Source organism: Lissotriton vulgaris, chromosome 8 (genome assembly GCF_964263255.1).
Source record: "Lissotriton vulgaris chromosome 8, aLisVul1.2, whole genome shotgun sequence".
Taxonomy (NCBI): Eukaryota; Metazoa; Chordata; class Amphibia; order Caudata; family Salamandridae; genus Lissotriton; species Lissotriton vulgaris.
In genome coordinates, this window is record NC_141696.1 from 923,373,090 (window position 1) to 923,389,606 (window position 16,517).

Below are 16,517 nucleotides of genomic sequence, written 5' to 3' on the forward strand. Positions count from 1 at the left end.
GGGTGTCGTCGGTGTAAGAGATGATGTTGAGGTCGTGTTGGCGTGCGATGGCTGCAAGGGGGCTCATGTAGACATTGAAGAGGGTGGGGCTGAGCGAGGAGCCCTGAGGAACGCCGCAGATGACTTCGGTGGCTTCTGATCTGAACGGGGGGAGGCGGACTCCCTGTGTCCTTCCGGCGAGGAAGGAGATAATCCATTCTAGTGCCTTCTCTTGGATTCCGACATTGCTGAGGCGCTGCACTAGGGTGTGGTGGCAGACAGTGTCGAATGCCGCGGAGAGGTCCAGTAGGATGAGGGCCGCTGTTTCCCCGTTGTCGAGCAGGGCTCGGATGTCGTCAGTGGCTGCAATGAGGGCGCTCTCGGTGCTCTGGTTGGCCCGGAAGCCAGACTGCGAGAGGTCGAGGGATCCGTTCGTCTCGAGGAAGGCGGCCAGCTGCTTGTTGACAGTCTTCTCGATGACTTTGGCCGGGAACGGGAGGAGCGAGATGGGGCGGTAGTTTTTGAGTTCGGTGGGGTCCGCTGATGGTTTCTTCAGTAGAGCGCTGAGTTCGGCGTGCTTCCAGCTCTCCGGGAAGGTAGCAGTGTCAAAGGAGGTGTTGATGATGTCCCGCAGGTGGGGCGCGAAGACAGCGTCGGCCTTGTTGAAGATGTGGTGAGGGCAGGGGTCGGTTGGCGATCTGGAGTGGATGGAGTTCATCGTGCGTAGGGTTTCTTCGGTGTTGATCGGGGTCCAGGCACGGAGGGTGGTTGTGGGGGGTGCAGGTGCGGCCGTGGGGTGCGTCGGCTGTGTGCTGAAGCTGTTGTGTATGTCAGCGATCTTGTTGTGGAAGTAGGAGGCGAGGGAGTTGCAGAGGTCTTGTGATGGGGTGATGTCGTTGTTTCCGGCACTGGGGTTGGAGAGCTCTTTGACGATGTTGAAGAGTTCCTTGTTATTGTGGGCGTTGTTGTCCAGTCGTTCCTTGAATACGGTTTTCTTGGTGGCGTGGATCAGTTGGTGGTGTTTTCGAGTGGCGAGCTTGAGGGTGGACATATTGTCTGGTGCTGGGTCTCTGCGCCAGGCTCTCTTGAGGGCTCAGCAGTTCTTCTTGGAGCTCTTGAGTTCGTCGGTGAACCAGGGTGCTTTCTTGCTGCCGGGTCTGCTGGGCGGGGTCCTCAGTGGGGCGAGGTCGTCTGCACAGTTGCTGATCCACTTCGTGAGGTTGTTGGCGGCCTGGGTGGGGTTCGCTGAGCTGGCGGGGGGGTCCTGGCTTAGGGATGCGGCGAGCTGGTCGGTAGTAATCTTGTTCCAGCTTCTGCGTGCAACCTGTTGCTGGTGGTGGTGGATCGTGTTTTTTCTGAAGCTGAAGTGGACGCAGCTGTGATCCGTCCAGTGGAGTCCGGTGGTGTGGCTGAAGGCGATGTCCTTGCTGGAGGAGAAGATGGGGTCTAGAGTGTGTCCGGCGTGGTGGGTGGGGGTGGTCACCAGCTGCTTGAGGCCGAGGTCGGCGAGATTGTCCAGCAGGGTGGTGGTGTTGCGGTCGTTGTTGTTCTCCAGGTGGAAGTTGAGGTCCCCGAGGAGGATGTAGTCAGCGGAGGGTAGGGCGTGCGGGCTGATGAAGTCGGCGAAGTCTTCGCTGAATTGTGTGCGGGGTCCCGGGGGTCTGTAGATGAGGGTGCCTCTGAGGGTGGTCTTGGGGTCGGTGTGGATCTGGAAGTGCAGGTGTTCGGCGGTTGTGAGGGTGTCGTCGGTGTTGGTCGTGATGCGGATGGTGTTCTTGTGTACGATGGCGATGCCTCCTCCCGTCTGGTTGCCGTGGTCCCTCCAGGTGATCTTGTATCCGTCCGGGAAGGCGATGGCGATGTCGGGTGCTGAGGAGGCATTCATCCAGGTTTCCATGAGGAAAGCGACGTCTGGTGATGTTGTGTCGAGCAGGTTCCAGAGCTCCACGGTGTGTCTGTGGACGGAGCGGGTGTTGAGCAGGATACACTTCAGGTGGTTGGTGCTGGTTCTCGGCTTGGTGGGTGTGGGTGCTGTGCAGGTCCGGATGGAGGAGAACTTGCAGGAGAGGCAGCTGAAGGTTCCGTGGGTGCATCTCGGTGTGGCTCGGTAGCACCCAGGGATCTGGCCGGTGTTGAGTGCGTTGAGTTCGGGGGCGTTTTAGGTCCGGCGGGTGGGCTGGTGTCTGCGGGGGCCAGGGGTCCGGGCACTGGGCGCGGATGGGCGCAGACGGGCTTACCTTTGGCACGCCTTTGGTGCGCTTAGGGCGCGCCCGCTGTGCTTCAACACTGCGCGTCAACACTGCGCGTCAACGCTGCGCATTTGCCACTCTGCCATATGTGGAGAGTGGGGGGGCAGAGCGAGGGAGGAGCAGCTGGGAGACTTGGAGCGGGGCGGCGAATAGGAAGGGCGACTGAGGGAAGGGGGCGGGGCCACAGGGGGCAGCGGCGGGGAGCGGGGAGGTGGCGGGAAGCGCGGCAGGGGCTGGGCGCGACAAGGGGAGAACAGGGGGGAGGGAGAGTACAACAATAACAAATATAAAGCAACAAGGGGCAGAGGGACAAATACAGAAACTAAGCAAGGAGCAATTTACACAGGGAAAATACAACGAAACGATACGAAAATACAAACTCAGCACAAGCAGGCCAAGAGCAGCAACAGCGGAGGACCAGGGTCACAGCTGCGGGCAGCGGCGGCACTCGGCGGGAACCAGGAGCACAGCTGCGGGCAGTGGCGGCACTTGGCGGGAACGGGGGGCAGACTGGGCTCCCTCATGAGGAGTGTGCGCGGTGCGTGGGATGACCAGGCCAGAGGGACAGGGGTCACTGCTCACCACCGCGTGCACTCCGCCCTATATAGTCCAGTGGGAGGGAGGAGCAGCTGGGAGGCGGGAGCGGGGTGGCGAATGGGAAGGGCGACCGAGGGAAGGGGCGGGCCACAGGGGGCAGCGGCGGGGAGCTGGGAGGTGGCGGGAAGCGCGGCAGCGGCTGGGAGCAACAAGTGGAGAATAGGTGGGAGGGAGAGTACAACAATAACAAAAATAAAGCAGCAGGGGGCAGAGGGACAAATACAGAAACTTAGCAAGGAGCAATTTACACAGGGAAAATACAACGAAACGATATGAAAATACAAACTCAGCACAAGCGGGGCAAGAGCAGCAACAGCGGAAGACCAGGGTCACAGCTGCGGACAGCGGCGGCACTTAGCGGGAACCAGGAGCACAGCTTCGGGCAGTGGCGGCACTTGGTGGGAACGGGGGGCAGCCTGGGCTCACTCACGAGGAGTGTGCGCGTTGCGTGGGGTGACCGGCCAAGAGGGACAGTCACAAATTATTCGATTGTTTTCTGTATTCACATTTCTTCATTCCTAGACAAAATACTAGTGAGTGGTGTATGTCTATGACATCTAACATTCTTAAATGTACTTTGTAGGTGGAACATCTGGTGCTGGGCCCAGCGCGGAGGTGGAGGAGGAAAGCTCTGGGGAGGAGGCGGTGCAAGTGCCGGACCAAACTGCTGTGCGGGTTGCCACAGTAGTGGCGGGCAGTGGTAAGCTCTTATATTCCTTACTTATTGAGATTGCAGACTGCATAGTGTGCTCCCCGTGAGAAAACGTAAGGTTTGTCCAGATGAGAGACATGAAGAAGAATGATTGACATATAGTTTGAATGGATGGATGCCTGGATCATGGTACTATCTGACTCTTAGATAGCCTATGTGTATCTAGAGAGAGTAGAAGGTCACTGGATGAACTAAGTGCTACTTTGAAGAGCATGTAACACCGCACCCGCACGTCCGTCCCAGTGTAGGAAAGGCAAGGAAAAGAAGTTGTAATTTTGTCCGAATACTACCATGAATAGTAGCAGTAGTTTGTATTGCAAGCACAGCATATATCCGGCTATTACGATGGCCACTCACTACCTCTGTTAATAAGTTTAGTGGAACTCGGTCATTCATGTGTGGATGTATCACTGTTCACTCAATAAAAAGCAAAGCACCTAAAGTCATCCCATATGTAAGCAAATACATACCATGTGCAGTGATAGATAATCAGATTATTTATCTTCTTCATTTTCCTTTTCTAGTATTCATTGGCACTGTAGGGTGAAAGTTACATTAATTAAGCAGTAGCCCTTGTAACAGAGTATTCTCAGTGCCACCCATAATAGAAAAGTAAGAGCATCACCACCTGCATGTACTGGACTGGTACAGTAACGCAAGTCTGTCTCACTTATCATGGCGGGTGTCTGTTTTTCTCGGGTGCAAGTTGACTGCGCTGGCATTATGCCGGCTTGCAGAAGTTAACGTACCAATTTTGCTAAACAAGAGAGAAGAAGAAGAATAAGACTGGTGTACTGTCATAGTCGACTCTAATGAAGTGAGTCCATAGTGCTTGTAGAATTGTTTCCATAAACTCCCACTTATGTTAGAGCAAGGATGAAGTATTGGCAGGTTAGATAGATACTGGCCAAAATAGTTATGTACTGCACTTGCAAGTTGCTAGTTCTACTGTGACACAACTTTCTGCTGAATCATTTTGTGATGCTCCTTCCAAACCAACACGGAAGGAGCTGGCTAAAAGGGCCCGGCAACTGAGGCTGGAGGCCACTGTCTCCGAATATCGGCGGCTGGTGGCCTAGGAGGAGGAGGACACGCAGACTAGTACGTCAACAACCTCCATGGCGACACCTGCATCCTCCTCCGCGCTCTGGGGGTCAGCCAGTCAGCGCAGCAGGTCTCCAGCGGTACGGAGCCGGGGTACCGCAGCCACCCGCCACCGCCGAGCAGCAAAGAAATCAGCTGACCCCCACAGCAGTTGCAAAAAAAGGATGCACCGCCTTTCCCTGAGGGTTTACTACCTCGAGCAGGAGCTCCTCAACACCAAAACCCTGCTCGAGACCCTCCGCAAGGAGCATGCTGACCTGGCCCGAAAAGTCAACAGCAGCCAGCAGTAGGAGACTTCTGGGGGGTGGGAATTGGGAGTTGGGTTTTCTACTATTTTGGACTTAGTTTTCAGGGACATTCGTTGGGGTTCGGGAGGGGGGGTGGGTTGGGTCTTGCGGGAGATTATTTATATTAGGGATATATAAATAAACTTTAAACTTTATCTTAGCATACGTGTTTTTTACTGCTTTTGAGGCTGATGGGTGGGGGTTTAACAGTCCAGAAACTTAAGTGGCATCTTGATTCAAGTTGTGTAAGTACTAATGGCCCAAATGTTTTCAAAACTAAGTGCCTCTCACAGAGTAAGTGAATTCAAAGTCCTAGGACCGTCAGTCTCACGTCTCTCCTAATACTCCATTATACTACCTCCCCCCAAACGCTTATCTTACCTGTAATTTGTGTTTGGAAATAGGGCTAGGCACAGGGCTGGCTGCACGCGAAATGGCGATTAAGGTTGGCAATCCTGGGCGGATGAAATGTCATCATTGCGGTGGTACTTGTGGTGTTACACAGTGGCAGATTCATCATCTGAAAAAAAAGAAAATGAAACCTTGTTTGTCCTTACCGTAACATTAGAACGGTACGATAGAGAATATAGCAGGTGATGGTACACTAGAACAGTGCCACAATGTAGCCTAACAAATGGTAAAGTATTGAAAGTATAACTAGTACTTGCATTGAATTTTTGTGACATTGGCTACTACTACAAGAAATAGTACTGAAGGTGAAGGACACAGCAGCGTAATAATTTGCCACGTCTAGGAGGAGGATGTTCTTGATGACCAATCAAGTTGATGGCGCACATGAAAATCTGCTTTTATTTGCCAATAGTGACTGAGTGTCAAGCTGAGTAAGAATAGAATATATCCTCGGATTCCTTCACCAGCCTGTTGCCATGACCTTATCCTCCCCAGCAAGGAATGTCTGACATAATATCGACAGACAGAATATCTACATACAAAAATATCGACACAAAAATATCGAAATCAAAAATATCGGAGTCATATCTTCATAAAGGTAAGTACAAAAATATCGAAAAATTAATATCGTAGTACAAAAATATCGAAATTAAAAATATCGTTTTTTTAAATGTATTATTAATAATGTAAAAATAATTTTAAAATACATATAATTTTACAAATATTAAATAAAAATATTAAAACATAATTAAAAAACTTAAAACTAATACATATACATTTAAAATAAATTAAAAACGTAATAATGTAATGTAATTTTATTTTTTTTAATTTCATTTAATTGATTTAATTTAAATTTATTTTATTTTTACCCTGCACGACTGTACCCCAAAAACCCCAAACTGAACCTGAATCCTAAAAATACCCCTTTACCCAAAAACTGAAAACTGACCCTGAACCCTAAAAATACCCCTTTACCCAAGAACTGAAAACTGACCCTGAACCCTAAAAATACCCCTTTACCCAAAAACCCAAAACTGACCCTGAACCCTAAAAATACCCCTTTACCCAAAAACCCAAAACTGACCCTGAACCCTAAAAATACTCCTTTACCCAAAATTAATTAATATTATTTAATTACCCAATAATTATTAATTAACAATAACAATAAAGTAAATCATTAGCTGTAATTAATTAAATTTAATAATTAATATTATGTTTCCCAATTAATTAATTAACAATAACAAAAAAATATATATATATAAAAAAATACTTTAATTAATGTAATTAACAAATTAATATTAATTAATTACCAATTAATTATTAATTAAAAATATGTTCAAAATTATATTAATTATTTAACTAATTAATATTAATTAATTACCAATTAATTATTAATTGAAAATATTTACAAACATATATTAATTAATTAATTATTATTAAATTACTTCGCACCCTATTCCCCTATAAACCCACAACCCGCTCTGATACTAAAACGCAAAATGTAAACAAATTTACAAATTTTCAAACATACATTACAAAACATGTTTAACAAACATATAAACAACATAATAAAATACATAACACTAAAAAAAATTCGATATTAGTAAAATTCGATATTAGTAACATACATACCTTAAAAAAACGATATTCTGTCTGTCGATATTTTGGACATCGATATTCTATACTGTCGAAATTAAAACATCGATATTATTGTATATCGATATTTTAATTTCGATATTTTGTCTGCCTACCCCCAGCAAGTGTGTGGAATTATTTCTGTCATTTAGTCACACATCAATCAAAACCACACAGCCCGGGGGAAGAGGGTTAGGGTTTGGGAAATGGATGGGAATGGGGGTTTTTAGGAAAGTTTTGTTGAAAGAAGAAAAAAAAAGCACAGCATGGACAAACAATAATTGAAGATAAAGAAATCTTTGGGTACAAAGCTAACCATAAATCTTTTAAGTGACATAAAGGAAGTGCATGCACTACTGCATGCATGGTTACTGAAAAGTAAGTAGTACTTTCGACAACCGTGAATGAAAGAATGCGACAGTACAGGGCTGCAGTAATAATTATGCGTTTTCACATGCCTATCTCTGCACTCAGAGAAACACTTCATACATTAAATTAGGTTTGAGAAATAGCAGAAGTAAAACCTATACAATGGCTGTAGGGATGAATTTAGAAGCAGAGATCAAAGAAATGCAGAGTCACACTCATAGAAGTTCACAGCAATAACATTACTTAAAAGATAATTAGAAAAGAACGGATACTGTAACTGTATGTTGTTGTAGTTGTCCTGTTGAATTTGGGAAGTTGTAAGATGCATCCAACCAAAGTCTCCTTTTGAAGGATAAATAAGTATGGACAAATTAATTTAGCGGATCTTTCCCCTCAAGCTAGGTGTACTGTAAACTGTGTTTTAGAACAAAATTAGACCTTCCCAGCAGTGCTCCCAGACCCTTACTAAACCCAGTCGCAAAAATGTAGAAGACCCCAATCAGATCTCAAAAAACGAGGCCTAGGAGAAAATGGTGACAAAACGTACTTTGAAAGTAAAGTAGGCCCAAATCCCCCCTTACCCATCGTGGATTGTATTCAAACCACTTGCAAGCAAGCAAAAGTATCCATACCCAGCATTCCTCCAAGACTCGCAAACCCCCCACAAACAGCCCCCCGCCCAAACACATGCAATACAATACTGCTAACCCTAACGAGCCCTAAGTTAAGAATATTGGCAAACGCTTTCTTTAACTAGGCCAAATCCCCCCCTTTCCCACCATGGATTTTCTTCAAACCACTTGCAACCAAAGTTACACATTCCCACGAGTGCTCTAAGACTCCAGAACTCAGTTGCAAAAATCTAGAACACCCCAAAACACATGCAATCCTGCTGCTAGTTCTAACCCTAACAAGCCCTAAGTTAATGTGCCAAAACACTTTTCAGCATGGATTTTCTCCAAACCACTTTTATCTGGTATTAGACCTTTCCAGCAATGCCCCAAGACCTGCCAACCCACCCACAAAAAAGCAGAACACCCCCATACAGGCAAAAAGCAAAAATGGAAAATCTCATACTTAGAATATTTTCAGCCTTCTTTCAATTCTGTCCAAACGTGCGGTGCAGCTAGGCCCTAACTCCCCTTTTCCACCATGGATTTCCTGAAAAACAAATGCAATCCAAATTAGACTGTGCCAGCAGTTCTCCCAGACCTCAAAACCCACCCACAACAACCTAAAAGCCCACCAAACAGCACCCCAAAGACAGGCAAGTGATCAAAAGCGCAAAATCTTTTTCTGCTCCGATTTTGTCCAAACCACTTTTATCCAGTATTAGACTTTACCAGCAATGGCCCCAGAGCCATCAACGCAGGCAAAAACTAGTAGAAGACCCCCAAACAGCCAAAAAGCAAAACTACAAAAATGGGGACTTAGTAATTTTCAGGCAAATGTCCAAAATCACTCCACGCGCGCAAAAGTATCCATACCCAGCGTTGCTCCAAGACTCCAAAACCCACCCACAAACATCAGGAAGCCCCCCAAACAGGCCCCCGAAAACATGAGAGTGAGCAAAAAGGCAAAAGCTTTTTCAACTTTGATTTTCTCGAAACCACTTTTATCCGGTATTAGACCTTCCCAGCAATGCCCCAAGACCCGCCAACCCACCCGCAAAAAAGCACAACAACCCCAAACAGGCAAAAAGCAAAAATGGAAAATCTCATACTTACAATATTTTTCGGCCTTCTGTCCAAACACGCTGTGCAGCTAGGTCATATCTCCACTTTTCCACCATGGATGTCCTGGAAAACAAATGCAATCAACATTAGACTGTGCCAGCAGTGCTCCCAGTCCCCAAAACCCACCCCAAACACCAGGAACCCACCCAAACAGGCCCCCGAAAACTAGATAGTGAGCAAAAAGGCAAAAACTTTTTCAACTCTGATTTTCTCCAAAACACTTTTATCCGGTATTAGACCTTCCCAGCAATGACCCTAGAGCCGCCAATCCAGGCGGAAACAAGTAGAAGACCCCCAAACAGCCAAAAAGCAAAACTACAAAATGGGGACTTTTCAGGCAAATTTCCAAAATCACTCCGCTCGCGCTCTGCAGCTAGGCCCTAACTTCCCTTTGCCACCATGGATTTTCTTCAAACCACTTGAAATCAAAAGTATCCATACCCAGCAATGCTCCAAGACCCCAAAACCCATCCACAAACACAAGGAAGCACCCCAAACAGGCCCCCGAAAACGTTAAATTGAGCGAAATGTCAGAAAATGCAAAAACTTTTTCCTCATGGATTTTCTCCAAACCACTTTTATCCGGTATGAGACCTTCCCAGCAATGGCCCCAGAGCCGTCAACCCAGGCAAAAACTAGTGGAAGACCCCCAAACAGTCAAAAGCAAAACTACAAAAATGGGGACTTAGTAATTTTCAGGCAAATTTCCAAAATCACTCCACGCACGCTCTGCAGCTAGGCCCTAACTCCCCTTTGCCACCATGGATTTTCTTCAAACCACTTGCAATCAGAAGTATGTCCTGGAAAACAAAATGCAATCAACATTAGACTGTGCCAGCAGTGCTCCCAGACCCCAAAACTCACCCCCAAACACCAAGAACCCACCCGAACAGGCCCCCGAAAACAAGATAGTGAGCAAAACTTTTTTTAACTCTGATTTTCTCCAAACCACTTTTATCCGGTATTAGACCTTCCCAGCAATGCCCCAAGACCCGCCAACCCACCTGCAAAAAAGCACAACATCCCCAAACAGGCAAAAAGCAAAAATGGAAAATCTCATACTTACAATATTTTTCGGCTTTCTGTCCAAACGCGCTGTGCAGCTAGGTCATAACTCAACTTTTCCACCATGGATGTCCTGGAAAACAAATGCAATCAACATTAGACTGTGCCAGCAGTGCTCCCAGACCCCAAAACCCGCCCCCAAACACCAGGAACCCACCCAAACAGGCCCCGAAAACATGATAGTGAGCAAAAAGGCAAAAACGTTTTCAACTCTAAATTTCTCCAAAACACTTTTATCCGGTATTACCCCTTCCCAGCAATGGCCCCAGACCCGTCAACTTACCCGCAATGAAGTAGAACACCCCCACAAGTACAGAGTCTTTCTTCATTGGGCGTAATCCAGCCATCTGCTTTGAGGGAAATAGGAGTCTGGAGGAGGAGGATAGAGGAGCATGTTCTTGTGAACTTTTGAACCTGAGGAATGCAGACTGCGGCACCTTCAAATCAATAAGCAAATAAGTGAAGACAGTTCTGCTGATGGGCTTGTTTTTGTGATTACAGTTTTTTTATATAGATTTTGCAAAACAAAGAAAGACAGACACACAGGAATAAAAGTGAAGAAGGACGAAAAAGAAAGTTATTGATTCATTGGCTCATTTTCAGGGCTCGGTTTCAGGGAAGAAGAGTTCGTCCTCATACTCTGCGAATTCAGGCGGGAGTAGGTCACCTAACAGAGAAGAACTTCCCTCATCTAAGTTGGTGTCCTGCTCGTCTTCTTCCTGCATGTATTCTCGTATTTTGTAATCTGGTGGTATGAGGTGCTGATTCATCTTGACCATTGTTAACCTCTCCACATTTTTGGGCAAGAGGCGGGTCCTTTTGCAAGTTACAATGCTACCAGCAGCACTGAAAACACGTTCAGAAAACACGTTTGTGAGTGGGCAAGACAAGTAATTTATAGCCAGGTTGGAGATCTCTGGCCACAATTTTTTTTTCCTATGCCAATACGCCAATGGGTCATCATGAACATAGACCTCTGTTTAGTCATTCAAATAGTCCTGCACCATCAACTCAAGGTTCTCCACGGTTCCTCCACTTTGCTTACTTATTGCTGGGACCTTTGAGAAGCAAACCCAAGCTGAGTTAGCCAATCCTCTTCTTCACACAATGTTACTGTTGTGTCTGGTGCAGATGATCCGGTTGCTGGTGTCTTTAACGGCTGAGAGGGAAAATTACTCACTTCTGCCACAGCCACAGGTGCAGAAGTGGATTCTTTTGACTCCGGATGGCCTGCTGATGCTGATGTACTTCCTTTTCCTTCAATTTCCTGCCGTTCTCTTTCAAACCTCATGGCTGACACAGCTAGCCAACGTTTGTACTTTGTAACTTCTGCGTCATCAAAAGGAAAGAATACTCTGCCTGCCAGTGCCTTTTTGTACCGTGGATCCAGAATAGTAGCACAAATGTAATGCTGTTCTGTGTGGATCTTTTGAAGACGTTCATCGCAAAGTAGGCGCTCTAATAATTTCTCCGCCAAATCAAATGCTTCTTGCTTTTTTTCATCTTTTTGAAACGTAGAAGACACCACCTTCAGTTGGTGCTCTAGCATGCGCAACAATGGGATAGCTTGTCCCAAATTTCAGTCCTCCTTGCTGACTGCACGCGTGAAGACCTCAAAAGGACGAAGCATGTCTGTCAGGCTTTGAACTACCTTCCATTGCTCCGCATGTATTCTCAGGTCCTTCATAGCTGCACCCTGTGTAAAGAAATACTGATCGACTTCCGCACACTGCTCAAATAGACGCTAAAGCATGTAGAAGGTCGAGTTCCAACGTGTTGCCACCTCCTGGATGAGTGCTTTCACTGGCAGTTTACGTTGTTGTAGCAGGCCCCTCAGATGCTTCCGGGCCTTAAAAGAATGGCTGAAATGTGTGCATATTCTTCGGCAGGTGGTCAGTAACTCGCACACTGGACTTTCTTCACTCAAGAATTTTTTTAAAACCAGGTTTATACAGTGCGCCAAACATGGCACTCTGAAATAGTTACCCATATCCATGGCCTTAACTACATTGGCGCCATTATCCGTGGAAACATAACCAATCTTGCGTTTTATTGGGGACAGCCATTAAAAGACCTTTGTGTTAAACTCCTGCAAAATGTTTTCTCCTGTATGACTTTTCTCCATGCCAAACATGGCTAGTGTTGCATGTTTCCGAGCAGCTTTAAAAACAGTGCCTCAATCACCTCCAGCACTTCTTCATGTAGTGCTGGAACCACAACTCTGGCAAAATAGAACCGGCTAGGAACCTTCCATTTAGGGCAGAGCGTTGCCACTAATTCAAGAAAACCAACCCCTACCACAAAAGAAAAAGGGAGAAGGTCCAGAGCTAGCATTTTAGCCAGCTTAGTGTTATACAGACGCGTCATTGGGTGGTTGCGTTCAAATGGCGCATCTGAAAACAACATGCTTCTAATGGTGGGCTGGACCATGATTTTACGGGATGATGATGATGATGACTTCTTCGACCCAGTTACGCTCGGTGATGATGAACTTTTTCGCATTGGTGTCTCTCTCTCTCCCACACTCTTAGTGTGTGGCTCACAGGGGGTGTGCTGCTGACAGGGGTACTGGGTGTAAGTGAAGAAATGTTTGACGCTTCTTCCTCCTCGTCATCGTCAGATGAAACATCAACGGATACAGTTTGTTGACTTGCAATTCCGGCTTCCTTGATCTCCTTTAGGTGCGCATGCCATTTGACAGTGTGCTGTCTCTCAAGATGACCTCTCTGGCCTCCGGTACCATAGTTGGTACCAAGCTTACCACGACTAACTGCAAGCTTATAAATGGTACAAATGTCTATGTTTTCCATTGTTGTGCTAACACTAAAAAAGTCCCAAACTGCGGACTCCAAATGTCTGTGGGTGGCGTAGGAGGCGATACTGGTCATGCTAATGCCAGATGAAGTGGAGGATGTGTGTTGCCGAACTTTACTACGTTGTGCACTTGCAGCACCACTAATTGAGGAAATGGAGGTCGAGGTGGATGGAGGTCCCTTCTGGCGAGAAAATATGGAAGAGGTAGGTGGTGGTGTACTAGTTAACTGCAATGGTGGTGGTCCCATTCCCAAGTCGGCAACATCATGCTCAGCAGCATTTCGGGCTAGGGTACAAATGTCTGTTTGCTGCATGCCTGCTGAGCCTGGAGTGATGTTTATGATGACTGCGCCGTCGTCGTGAGAGTCTTCATCAGCAGGAGTATACGCCACTTCTTCTTCAGCGTCATCATCACACTCCATAAGTACGAGAGTTTCAGGGACCTTCCTTTTACACTTAGCTACCTTTGTCAGATCATGGTGTGTCTCACTCTCAGACGGCAGTGGTGGTTCCCAATTTGGATCCATATCATCAGAAGGAAGGGGGCTTGAAGAAGATGTAGACACCATTCTTGATATTTTCCTTGCTACGGATCTGGAAGACAGTGAATGATCAGGAGGAGTGGCTTCCTTAAATGATACCTCGGCTTGAATGTAGATCTCCTGATGTGCCCCTACTTCGGGAGGAACAACTATTGTGGGCACTTGTGCCGCTCCATGCACCTCTGCTTGCGCATCTCCTTGCTCTGCCTCTCCTTCCACATGTACTTGGGCTTGTACTTGCACATGTGGTTGTTGTTGCGTCTGTGGTTGTTGAACACTTGTCAGATGAGTTACAACAACCTGTCTTGATTGAGGGATGCTGCTACTTTCTTGCGATGATCCAACATCACTGGTCGATGGTGATTGAACAACTAGACTGGCTGCCTCTAAAGCACTCAAGGGCTTGGACTTAAGTTAACGTGGTGGTGGTGGTGGCACTGAGCCCAATGGAGCGGGGGTGCTGCTCGCAGCTTGGTCCCCAGCAGACCCCGCTGCTGCTGCAGGCGTACTTTTTTTTTTATTCCCCAGAAATGTGGCGGGCGGCACACCAGTCTCCTTGGTAGGTGGCGCCACTTGCTTCTTCTGCTCCTTACTGGCAACTTTCTTGCTAGAGGAGCTACAGGGACCTTTTTTTGGGGCCATCTTCTTCAGATGTCAGAACAGCAGGCCGCAGTTGCACGAGTTGCAGAGTTGTCTGTCGCGTGACGTTATGCTGCACACACCGCTGCAGGACTTCTTCCTGGCACTGGTGGTTCTCTTGTGCACCTAAAAGCAATAGAAGACAGAGGAACCTCAGTTATACACCCCAAAAAGTCGAAAAACACACAAAAATAAGCACAATCCCATGCCATCCATGCCCTCAATGATGTTTAAATTCAAGACACCCCACAGAAAGACTAGGCCTATGCACCACTCACTACCCCTGGGCAAAATGGATGAAAGCTAGGCAAAATGGGTCCAGGCCTGAGAACACTGCCTGCCTTCAAAATGGCCCCTTGCCCCCCAGCACATGACCAGGGCCGGCCTGTACCAGCACTCAAAATGGCCCCCACCCACATGGCCAGTCCCCATCAACACCCCAAAAAATCGAAAAACACACAAAAATCAGCACAATCCCATGCCATCCATCCCCTCCATGATGTTTACATTAAAGAGACCCCACAGAAAGACTCAGTCCATGCACCACTCACCACCCCTGGGCAAAAGGCCCCAACAGCAGCCAAAAATATAGAAAAACACAAAAAAATCAGCCCAATCCCATGCCATCCATGCCCTAAATGATGTTTAAATTCAAGACACCCCACAGAAAGACTAGGCCCATGCACCGCTCACCACCCCTGGGCATAATGGATGAAAGCTAGGCAAAATGGGTGCAGGCCAGAGAACACTGTCTGCCTTCAAAATGGCCCCTTGCCCCCAAGCACATGGCCAGGGGCTTCCTGTACCAGCACTCAAAATGGCCCCCACCTACATGGCCAGTCCCCATCAACACCCCAAAAAATCGAAAAACACACAAAAATCAGCACAATCCCATGCCATCCATGCCCTCCATGATGTTTACATTAAAGAGACCCCACAGAAAGACTCAGTCCATGCACCACTCACCACCCCTGGGCAAAAGGCCCCAACAGCAGCCCAAAAAATCGAAAAACACACAAAAATCAGCACAATCCCATGCCATCCATGCCCTCAATGATGTTTAAATTCAAGACACCCCACAGAAAGACTAGGCCCATGCACCACTCACTACCCCTGGGCATAATGGATGAAAGCTAGGCAAAATGGGTGCAGGCCTGAGAACACTGCCTGCCTTCAAAATGGCCCCTTGCCCCCCAGCACATGGCCAGGGCCTGCCTATACCAGCACTCAAATGGCCCCCGCCCACATGGCCAGTCCCCATCAACACCCCAGAAAATCGAAAAACACACACAAATCAGCACAATCCTATGCCATCCATGCCCTCCATGATGTTTACATTAAAGAGACCCCACAGAAAGACTCAGTCCATCCACCACTGAGTACCCCTGGGCAAAAGGCCCCAACAACAGCCCAAAAATCGAAAACTCCAAAATTGTAGTTGCAGCAACTGTAATGCCCCAAACAAATATACTTGTGAAATTTCTAATCCAAAAGTGATCCAAAGAAAGTCAAAAAGGCCTCAAATCCAAATATCCAGCAGCATCCACAAAAAGTAATCCTTCCAGGTCAAGATCCAAATGAAAGTGACCAGCACATGAAGAAAGCACTGGGTGGAGCCTGCTGGACAGGAACAGGAAGTTGGAGACTGTGGAGCACTTCCTTCCTTCACCCCCCCCCCCCCCCCCAAATGGACTCCTTGCAAAAAAAAGTGCAGGCAAATGTCAACAGGAGGAGTTATTCTGATAAAAATCATCATTTTCAGAAGGTTTAGGCTGCTTGCTGGTGGATTTCTTGTGCAGAATTGCAAATTTTGCAATTTTGCGACTGCGAGATTGTTGCTGCCCGCCGCATTTACGTGTTCGCAATTGCGAACTCTCGCAATGCGTGCTGTGCAAGGTAGCAAGCCGCGATGACGTAATCGCGGTCGCTAAACTCCCGTGGGATCCCGCAGCAAGATCCAAAATGGTGCAGCACACGCAAAATATTGAGAAACACAACTCTGCAAAAGCTGAATGACGGTAAGTGAATGCCGCGTGCCGCAATATTGTATCACCAAGCAAAAAAATCCGCTGCGTGCAAATTTTCGGCAAATTCGCGAGAGTTCGCGGATTGCGAATTTGCCGAAAATCCGCAAATTCCGCGAGCGGAACTGATTTTACGCCCATGCTTAGTATTTTTTAGGGTTTAGGGGAGGCCAGGGTCTTTTTAGAGCTCAGGGGAAGGTCAGGGTAGTTTTTAGGGCCTAGAGGAGGGCAGGGTAGTTTTTAGGACTGGAGGCAGGGAAGTTTCTAGGTCTTGGGGGAGGTGGTTTGCTTTTCAGGATGAAGGGGGTAGTTTAAGGTCTCAGGACGGGAGCAGGGGTCATGGGGTTAAGAATT